Source organism: Hordeum vulgare, chromosome 7H, assembly GCF_904849725.1.
Source record: "Hordeum vulgare subsp. vulgare chromosome 7H, MorexV3_pseudomolecules_assembly, whole genome shotgun sequence".
Lineage (NCBI taxonomy): Eukaryota > Viridiplantae > Streptophyta > Magnoliopsida > Poales > Poaceae > Hordeum > Hordeum vulgare.
The window spans coordinates 251,837,189-251,848,125 of NC_058524.1; positions in this window are offsets into that span (position 1 = coordinate 251,837,189).

The following is a 10,937-nucleotide window of genomic DNA, read 5'->3' on the forward strand; positions in this document are numbered from 1 at the left end:
GGCGGGGCCCACCCCCTCTGGTGCCTTACTTTGGCTCCTATTTTTACCCGTGACGAAGAAATTCCAGAACAGAAGTCGTTTTGCAAGTTCTCGACACGGAGCCGCCGCCACCCTCGGTTCTTCTTCCGAGAGCTAATGTGGAGGCTGTTTTGGCCTCCGGATAGGGGAAATCGTCGCCATCGTCATCATCACAACCACTCCATCATCCTTCCTTGACTTCTCCCATCATGTGTGAGTAATTCCCTGCTCTAGGTGAAGGGGATGGGAGAGGTTCGATGAGTTAGATCATGTAATAGTTCGTCGGATTGTTGGGGGCATGTTGCCTATCATCTACTATGGTGTTTATCATCTTTCCTACTACTTGTTACTCTTAATGCTTGTCACTTTGGGCCCGAGTGCCATGATTTCAGATCTGAATACCTTATGTTTTCATGAATATATTTGTGTTCTAGATCCTATCTACGAGTAGTATGCACCTATTATAGTCCGGAACCGGTGATCCCGGTGGTGACAGCTTGGGACACCAAAGGGGGTGGGCTATCGTTTGAGGATTCCATGTATCCATTTATTGTTAATGCTTTGTTCCGGTGCTCTTTGACAGGAGCACCTTAATCTCCATAAGTTCCTTTTGGCCCCGTTGATAGCGGGATGGTAGGACAAAAGATGTCGTGCAAGTTCTTATTGCAAGCACGCACGACCACCTCGGATACATGCCTAATGTTTGATATATGCCTAGATGATCATTACTTTTCTATGTGCCTTGCCCCAAGTTAAATACATGATATCTCTCATCCATGATCAACCATCCATCTCCTTAGCCTACAGTGTTTTAATTCTGGTGGTCACAAGTAGCTTTACTTTCGTTGTTTTACTTTTGTTGCTTTGCCACTACTATTTCTGTAGCCACCATCACTTCCATATCACCGTTGCTACTAATATTTCGTCGCCAAGCAAGTATCTTTCAGGTGCGGTTAAATTGACAACTCAACTGTTAAAGCTTATAAATATTCTTTGGCTCCCCTTGTGTCGAATCAATAAATTGGGTTAACTTACCCGCGAAGACTGTTGTGATCCCCTACACTTGTGGGTTATCAACTCACCTCCTCTTGGAGTGCGTCGTACTTGAGCTGGAGGAAGGCCTCTCGTTGGGCGAGCTCGATGTGGTACACCTATAGGACGGCTACCCACTCACGGGCTACCCTTGCGTTTGTATTGACAAGGACCTCCTCACACGCCGCCGCAAGGGTGGCCTCGCTGGCGAGAACGCGCCTCTCCAAGGCCTCGAGGCGCTTGCGCTCCACCCCTTGGTCGCGGACGGTTCGGGTGGCCTCCCACTTGCGGCGGGACACGATCGCCTCCCACTGGATTACAGTGGTTTCCCTAAGGGTCAGGTCTGCCCCATTCCCAGGGCTCCTAAGGGAGAATGTTGCATCCTCGCTCGTGCGGCCCCTGGGCTCCGTTGCTGCCCCAGTCTGGCCCATGGATCCCGGGCCCTGCTAGGCCAAGTGCGGAGGAATAGACCTCACCAACCGGTGGCGCGCGAGGGAGCGCCCCGGGCAAGGCATCCCTGGGCTTCTTGGATGCGGGCACCCTGAAAAGCTTGGCGCTCTGGTTCATCAGATTGGGAAGGATATGCTTGGAGAAGTGATAATGATGACGCACTTACTCGTCGCTGCCGACTCAGTGCCCGCATGCTGGGGTTGGCCTTGGGCCCCGACCTTTCTACTCCCAGGGGATTATGACGGTGTTGAGGGGCCCGCCGGTGCTTCGATGCTCGTGGCATCTCCGTCGGCCGCCATGGAAGGGGTGAAGGCCGAGTTCATGCAAGGATGGCGGAGAAGCGGGGGAAGAAGGCAGACGGGGGAGCAGTGTGGTGGAAGTTCCACCCATTGGGCGCGGTGGTGTTTGTAGGAATGACCATGTCACCCGAGGCACCGCAGGGGGGAGGCGTCGTGTGCCCTGTCGAGCGCCACATACCAGGCCCCGCCCACATACAGCGGGGGCTCGTGCCTCTCCGTTCCTCCAATGGGTTGCCTCATGCGTGTCGTGGCCCCAGGGGAAATCTTACACGATAAGAATGGCGCAAGTGGGTGGCATCGGTCAAGGGAGTAATAATGGTGGGCGTTGTGCGCAGGATTTGCATCAGCTCACTCGAAGCGGTTCCTAAAGCATTGCGGAAGGAAGAGTTCCACGACACGACGGGTGCCACGCGTCGAACCTGGCACACATGCAATTGGGGCCCATGTTGCTTCGCTCCCCACCGAGCGGAGTCGTGCACAAGGCGGGCCCGGGGACTACTATCGGGCCTTTGGGACCGGGGGTACCATAGCTCGTCGGCCCACAGCCCTAGGCATGATGTGGCTGGGCAAGCCTAGCCCAACCCATCGGCAAGCCCGACAAGGAGGACCCTCGCGAGGGCCCTCGCCTCATGAGGTGAGCATTTGAAGATCGTCGCCAAAGGTCTTGAGTGAGTGTTCGCCGTGAGGACGCGTCCCGAGGCTACCCCGGAGGCTCTCACGGGGAAGCCCATGAAAGAAACCTAACAAGTTATCGTGACCCTGTGCCTTCGCGTGGATGATGCAGGCTATGCAAGCGACACGGGAGCGGTTCCAGCATGCACAGACAGGGAGGATTTTCTCTTCCATGCTAAGAGAGTCGGGCTAGCTGGCGTGCTCCCGAAGTGACTCCCAAAGGTTTCCCGATCGATGCAAGAATACCAAGGTTGGGGGCTCGGCAGGACGAAGGTCACCCCCGAGACCACCAGCACGTCACGAAGAGAGGCTTTTGCACGCGAAGACCACCTTTGTTAGGGAGGATTGTAGTCCTATCCCCTTTCAAAATGGCCATTGTGTAAACCCTTCCCGCCAATGTTTTCGGGGGGAAGAGGACCAGGGCTTGTGTAAAATAAAGTCCCGACCTCTATAGTAGGCATCCGATCCGAACCCCATCAATCTCCGGAGGGCAATAAACCACCTTTGTACTCGTCTTCCAGCTCAAGAAATCCCAAACAAGCAGGAGTAGGATTTTACACCGCAAGGTGGACAGAACCTGGGTAAACTTCCACGTGTTCCGGTTATCTTTCCTTAGATCGAGCCACAGGAGATTCGCTGTGAAGTTGAGAGGTAGAACAGGGTTTGAGAGCGAGCACACTCCAGAGTTCGAACCTCTTTTGGGTCCGCGGAGTCCCGATTCTAACCCACGGGCCTTGTTAATCTAGTTGGATCATATGATGTTATTCCCTTGCTACCTTGTTGTGATGAATTGAATATTTCCCTTTAAGATCTTGTTATGTTGGATTGAATATTTTGGTTTGAGAACACTTAATGTATGTATTGCATGCGGATACTCATAGTGACATTATGGTAGTCAACTGATTCACTTGATTTATGTTATGGCATCAACTTGCGGATTCCAATGACCTTGGGGATCTATGCATAGGGGTTGATTGCATGTTTTCGTACTATGTTCTCCGATAGAAATCTTGGGGTGCTCCTTAAAATACTTTCTGTTCGATGAAATATGATAGATTTGAAATTGTGTGATGCATGTCGCGTAATTTACCCACGGATACTTGAGGTGACATTGGAGTATCTAAATGACATTAGGGTTGGTTGATATGTATCATGGGTGTTATTCTTGTATGAACTCTAGGGATGTTTGTGGAACTTATAGGAATAGCTCAAAAGATTCATTAGAAAGAATAACATTGTGTAGGTTCTACTACCTACACCGATTACATCTTATTGTTCTCCGCTAGATAGGAACTTTGGAGTGATTGTTTGTTTCACGTTGAGGGATAATCATATGATTCTATTGTGTTAGCATTGTTGAGAGATTGACTAGTGAAAGTATGAACCCTAGGCCTTATTACCGAGCATTTATAGATCGTTTTGATCGCTGTTTTACACATGCTACCTTGCTGTTTTTATATTTTCAGATTACAAAATCCTATATCTACTATCCATACTACACTTGTATCACCATCACTTCGCCAAACTAGTGCACATATACAATTTTCCATTGTATTGGGTGTGTTGGGGACACAAGAGATTTTTTGTATTTGATTTAAGGTTGTTTGAGAGAGCCATCTTCATCCTACACCTCCCACATATTGATAAACCCTAGGCTGTCCACTTGATGGAAAAATGCTACTGTCTTACGAAACTCTGCGCTTGGAGGCCCAACATAGTCTACAAGAATAAAGTTATGTAGTAAACATCAAGCTCTTTTTTGGCATCATTGCGAGGGAGCCGAGTGCTTGAAGGTATATATTTTGATCTTGCAATTAAATCTTTTTAGTTTCTTGTTTTCCAGTAGTTTGGTTTTATAAAAGAAAACTACTAAAAGATGGAATTTAAGTTGCCTCATTAGCTCCGTCTTTATAAAGTCGTTCAAGAAAATGATGGTTGCGAAAATTGTGCTCAATTGCTAGAGAAACAATTTATTAAAATGCTTAATGTGAAACCCTTGAATGATGAGCATCATAGAAATATTGTTGGTATGAATTCTCTAAATATCCATGATGCTAATGATATGCAAAGCCACAAACTTGGGGATGCCATGTCTGATGAAGATGCTATTTTTAGTCCCCCGAGTTTTGATGAGCAAATTTATTAAGATGAAATCATGCCTCCTATCCATGATGATTATTGTGATGACATTTATGTTATAAAGAATAAGGATAACCATGAAACTTGTCATTACGGTTTTAATTTTCACATGGATTATATCAATCAAGTATCTCATGATGGTTATTTTCTTGAGTTTGCTCCCACTATTATGACTGATAAGAATTTTGCTTGCGTGGGTAGTAATAAAATTTTATGCTTGTGCATCATGAAAATAATGATTTATGTGATAGTTATATTGTTGAATTCCTTCATGATGCTGATAAGCCACAAGTATAGGGGATCGTTTTTACACCTTTTCGATAAACAAGAGTGTGGAATCCAACGAGGAGTTAAGGTAGAACAAATATTCCCTCAAGTTCTATGGACCACTGATACAATTCTATGCACACTTAATGTTTGCCTTACCTAAAACAAGAATTAAACTAGAAGCACTTAATAGGTGTAATAGATAGGTTTGCAAGATAATAAAGAACAAGTAAATAAAAGTTAGGTGTTGTTTGGGAAGAAAATAAAGAATGTGGAAATAAAAGTTAGGGGTTGTTTAGTAGAAAGCTTTTTGTCTAACACAAGAAAAAGGTTGTCCATAGGCAATTGAATATAACAAGATTGAGGGAGAGGCATACGCTAACATACTTTCCGTACTTGGATCATATGCACTTATGATTGGACCTCTAACAAGCATCCGCAACTACTTGAAATTATTAAAGTAAACCCAACCATAGCATTAAACATCAAGTCCTCTTTACTCCCATACGCGCACAAATCCCTTACTTGGGTCTAAGTTTCTCTCACTCTCGCCACCCACTATAAGAACATCATGAATATATTGCAAACCCTCCAGCGTGTATCCTTCACGCGTGCGCCTCACGGAAGGCACCTTAGGACAGCACCATATCAACACACAAGACATATCAATGACATCATATCACTATTAACCCGTAGGACAAAACGGATCTACTAAAACATCATTGGATACCCACATATCATTGGAAAAATAGTATGCAGTGTTTAGCACCATGTTTAAATAGAGACTTACAGTGGGAAAAGAGATGTTACACCGCTGCATACTGGGGGAGAGAGTTGGTGTTGACGGTGGCAAGATTGTTGATGTAGATCGTCGTCACGCTCCTCGCCCCGGCGGTACTTCGGCACCACCAAAAGAGAGGGGGGGAGAGCCCCTCCTTCGTATTCTTCCTTGTCCTCCCCCAAGACGGGAGGAGAGTTCTCCCTCTAGTCCATGGCCTCCATGGCGGCGGAGGGGCAGGAGCCCCTCCGAGATTGGATCTCCCTCTTTGTTCTCTTCTATTTCACGTTCCTGTTTTCTGGCCCTTCACCGTTTCTTAATTTCCGGATATCTATAACTCCGATCGGGCTTCAATTTTGAGTAGATTTTTATCCAGAAATTAGCTTCCTTGCGCCCGAGGAAGAGCCCCAACCTACTATCGAGGTGGCCACTAGGCACCACCCCATGCCAGGGGGTATGGGTTGCACCCTGGTACCTAGTGGAGGGCGTGGGCCTCCGTTTTCGTTGATTCCACCTCCCACAAATCACATATACTCCAAAATAATTCTCCATAATTTTGGTATTGTGTTTGGACTTTGTTTGATATGGATATTCTGCAAAACAAAAACATGCAACAAACACGAATTGGCACTTGGCACTGTATCAATATGTTAGTCCAATAAATCATATAAAATGTTGCCAAAAATATGTGAAAGCTCTATAATATTGGCATGGAAAAATAAAGAATTATAGATACGATGGAGACGTATCGGCATTCCCAAGCTTAATTCCTGCTCTTCCTCGAGTAGGTAAATGATACAAAAGATAATTTTTGACATGGAATGCTACCTAGCATAATCTTGATCATACATGTAATCATGGCATGAATATTAAGATACAAGTGATTCAAGGCAATACTCTATCATTTGACATACAAACATTAATACTCAGGCATCCCAACAAATAATCGTTTCTTCCAAAATATCAAGGGTAAAGAAAGCTATCCCTACAAAATCATATAGCATGTCATGCTTGGTCTTCCTAGCATAAGGTATAAAAAAATGAGCACCCCGGTGTCAAATCAAGCAATAGGATCACACTTTTTAACACACTTCACCTTTTTATTACTCACTCAATACATGAGTGTTAACCATGGATATAGAATAAAGGTGGAATAGAACATGGTGGTAGGTTTCAAAGGGATAAAAGTGAAGAAGAAACTATCGCATCAAATCGGTGTATCAACAGGCTATGGAGATGCCCATCAATAGATATCAATGCGAGCAGTAGGTATTGCCATGCAACTGATGCACTAGAGCTATAAGTATATGAAAGCTCAATATGCAAAGTAAGCGGGTGTGCATCAAACTCTATAATGAAAAATTCCCACTAGTATATGAAAGTGACAACATATGAGACTCTCCATATGAAAAACATGGTGCTACTTTGAAGCACCAGTGTGGAATAAGCATGCCCCTTCCCTCTTTACTATCATTTTTTTTTTCTTTTTTTTTCTTTCTCTTCTTTTTCTTTCCCTTTTTTTCTTTTTTCCTTTCTCTTTTTTTCTCATTATGGTGGGCTCATTTGGCCTCCCCCATTTTTCATTTTTCGTCTAGAGTCTCATTCCGACTTGTGGGGGAATCATAACCTCCATCATCCTTTCCTCATTGTGACAATGCTCTAATAATGATGATCATCACACTTCTACTTACTTACAACTCAATATTACAACTCAATACCTAAAACAAAGTATGACTCTATATGAATACCTATGGAAGTGTACCAGGATGTGCAATGATCTAGCATAGCATGGACACCAAAAAATGGACAAGACATGGAAATATCATGTTAGCTATCTTATGATAATGCAAAGCAATATGACAATGAATGCTCAAGTCATCAAAATAGAAAGGATGGAAGTTGCATGGCAATATATCTCAAAATGGCTATGGAAATGCTATAATAGGTAGGTATGGTGGCTGTTTTGAGGAAGATATAATAAGGCTTATGTGTAATAGAGTGTATCATATCATGGGGTTTGGATGCACCTGCGAAGTTCGCACCAACTCTCGAGGTAAGAAAGGGCAATGCACGGTACCATAGAGGCTAGCAAATTGCAGAAAGGTAAGAGTGTGTATATCCATGGATTCACATTAGTCACAAAGAACACACATACTTATTGCAAGATTCTATTCGCTCTCTTGAAGCAAAGCCCTACTCACATGCTCCTAGGGAGAAGTTTGGGAGGAGTTAACCATCATGCGACTCCGATTATAATAGCACAAAGGATTTCAATCAAGGATAAATTAAGCTCCAACTTCATTGCATAACTAGAGACTATACGTGCATGCTTCGGGAATCACAAACCTTAACATCAATATTCTTACTAATCCACAATCATCAACTAGTGCACCCACATATTACTATCTTAATGTCACAAAACTATTGCAAGGAATCAAACATATCATACTCAGTGATCTACAAGTTTTATGTAGGATTTTATGACTAACCATGTAAATGACCAATTCCTTTTGACTCTCTAAATAGGTATAAGTGAAGCATGAAATTTTAATTCTTTCTACAAAATACCACGCTCTAATAAATATAAGTGAAGCACAAGAGCATTCTACAAATAATATTTTTCCATATGTAGAGAAACACGCAATCCAAACTTCAAATGATATAAGTGAAGCACATGAAGCATTCTATAAAGCCATACTCAAAAGATACAAGTGAAGTGCCATGAGTGTTTGTCGGGACCCCGATCCTAAGCCATAGGAATCCAGCCTGTAACACATCGCATCCCTTTACGGTCTCACGCACGGTTAACTCCACGGCTGCAGCCTTACCTTAGCCGGGACCGTTTACGTCTTTTGACTCACGTATGCAATAGTGTCGCTAGCATTCCAATGTCAAAGAACCCGGATCGACAAGTCTAGTCATAAACCAAAGTGGTAGTACCGCACAAGGACAGGCATACATGACCCAACAAAGCAGGTGTCGGTCACCAGCGAATGTAGACGAGTCGTAGCAAGCTACAAGGACTCCATTACATCGCGTGACATTTCCCCAAAGGGGACAGACACAACAGCTAAGAAGGACACATGCCGGTCAACCAATGTGTCCGAAGCAGTAGCGAGCTACCAAGGCTCGTTGGATCACAAAGGGGCATTTCCTTGTAAGGAGTGCTACTAAAGTTCACGACTAGGTAATCGAACCCCATACATATCAAGTACGACACACGTACGCATGGCATACCGATATGTATAGATACATTGATGGCATCACAACATAACCATAAACATACAAGCTTTATTTAAGAGGCTCGGAAGAGCCACACACATAATATTACACATTAAGGGTCTCACGACCCATAATAGCAGTCATTCAGTTACAAGCCAGCGGAAGAGTTTAAAACTGTCTGAGTACAGACAGGTGCAACTAGAAGGCACATGGCCTGACTATACTACAGATCCAACGTAGGGCCAGATCGTAGCTCGGACACCAGCTACTCGTTGTCGTCGATGTCTACGAAGAACCCTCCATTAGGGTCATTAGCAACCTCTGCAACAATTATTAAACAAACATGAGTACGAAGGTACTCACCAAGACTTTAGGATAACTAACTACTCATGCAATGTATCAACAGGGTATGGTGGGCTTTCATGCGGAAAGCCAGCATTTGACTCGTGGCTAGACAACTTGCATTTTTAAATAATTTTGACAACTTGATTTCTCGCACACGAGTCCACTAACACCACAACAATACACCATCGTGCTATCATTCCATCTCCATACGAAAATGTCGTCCATGACACTCACGCTTATCTTGACAATTTTATGAGTAGCCATTGAAGTTATCTATGAACAACATATGTCCCCAAGTAGTCCATATCCGCGGACGCGGCTATTCGAATAGATCATAACCCTGCAGGGGGGTACTTCGTCACACACGCTCCCGCCACTTATCGCCATGTCCACGTCATGCACCTCGGCAACCTTCAAGCAGAAGCCTAGCGAGGGAGTCGGCCACGACCGTTAACCACACTAGTACCTAGTCCAGGTTTATCGCCTATCTGAGGTTAACCCGCACGGAAGTCCGGCCGAGGTTTCCGCCACGGCCTCAAACGATGTGCGCGGGGTTCCCAAGCCCACCATCCGGGTGCCACTTGGTACACCGTGCCACTGCCTACCGCATCACAGCCCACCTCTGAGGTCAGCACCATGCACGGCCTCCAGCATGACTATAAACACTAGAGACTACTTGCAACTCCTGGACCGAGCACTAAGCGATTAATAAGTCGAGAGGGTCAATTAAGTATCCCAACGTGTGGTAGTATGTAGCCTTGGATTACATACACGGAACTCAGTTCCTAAGGACGGTTCCAATGAAACAACCCGCCATGTACTCCTACACAGCCTTTCACCGGTACCTTTACCAAATCAGGTTCGACACACAACCTTTGCTTACCGAACACATTCTCACAATTCTGTTCATCTCCCAGATGACAGACCATACACAACTCTAAGGATAGCATCCATAGCAGGATAAGGCACATCATGGCTCAAGAAACTACCAGGTATGCTAGGTTGCAAGGTTCGGCTATTTACTGTGACAAGGATAGGTCATGCAAAGGAAGTGGGTTCGACTAACGTGGCAAAAGCAGTTGAAGCATTTGATCCTAATGCAATAAGTAAGTGCAGGAGCAAGAACATGGGATTTATCGGGATGATCAAAATGGTTGCTTGCCTTGTTGCTCAGAGAAGTGACAATATCCTTCAGATGGATATTCGGTGGAATCCGGGGGAGCGGAGCCTACCGAAAGGAATGACATCAATCAATATCAAGCATATGCAATCAAGATGATGCATGAGCATGGCATGAGGATGCATGGTGATAACCTAATATAGATAGCATATTTTAGGTTTGAAGTTGATTTGAATCAAATTCAGATATCACTTCAAACGAGGTATTCTCGGATACCATTTTAACTGATTCGACCTGATGCTCAGATCAACTTGATGTTAACATAAATGGAATGACATTTTAGGTTGCTGGTTTGTAATTAGGATAGTATGTGATCATGTCAATCATAGTGAAAGTTAAATATTTTCCATATTCCATTTATAAAGTATTTATAAGAATTGACTTATTCATTAAACTACATGTTTGGGTTCTGTAACATTTTCAAACATGTTTGAAAATGGCATATTCAGATTCCTTGAATTTTTCTGATACTTTTTCATATATAAATTATTTTCATTGGAGTTACAGATTAATTTCTATGGATTTTTGAAGTTTT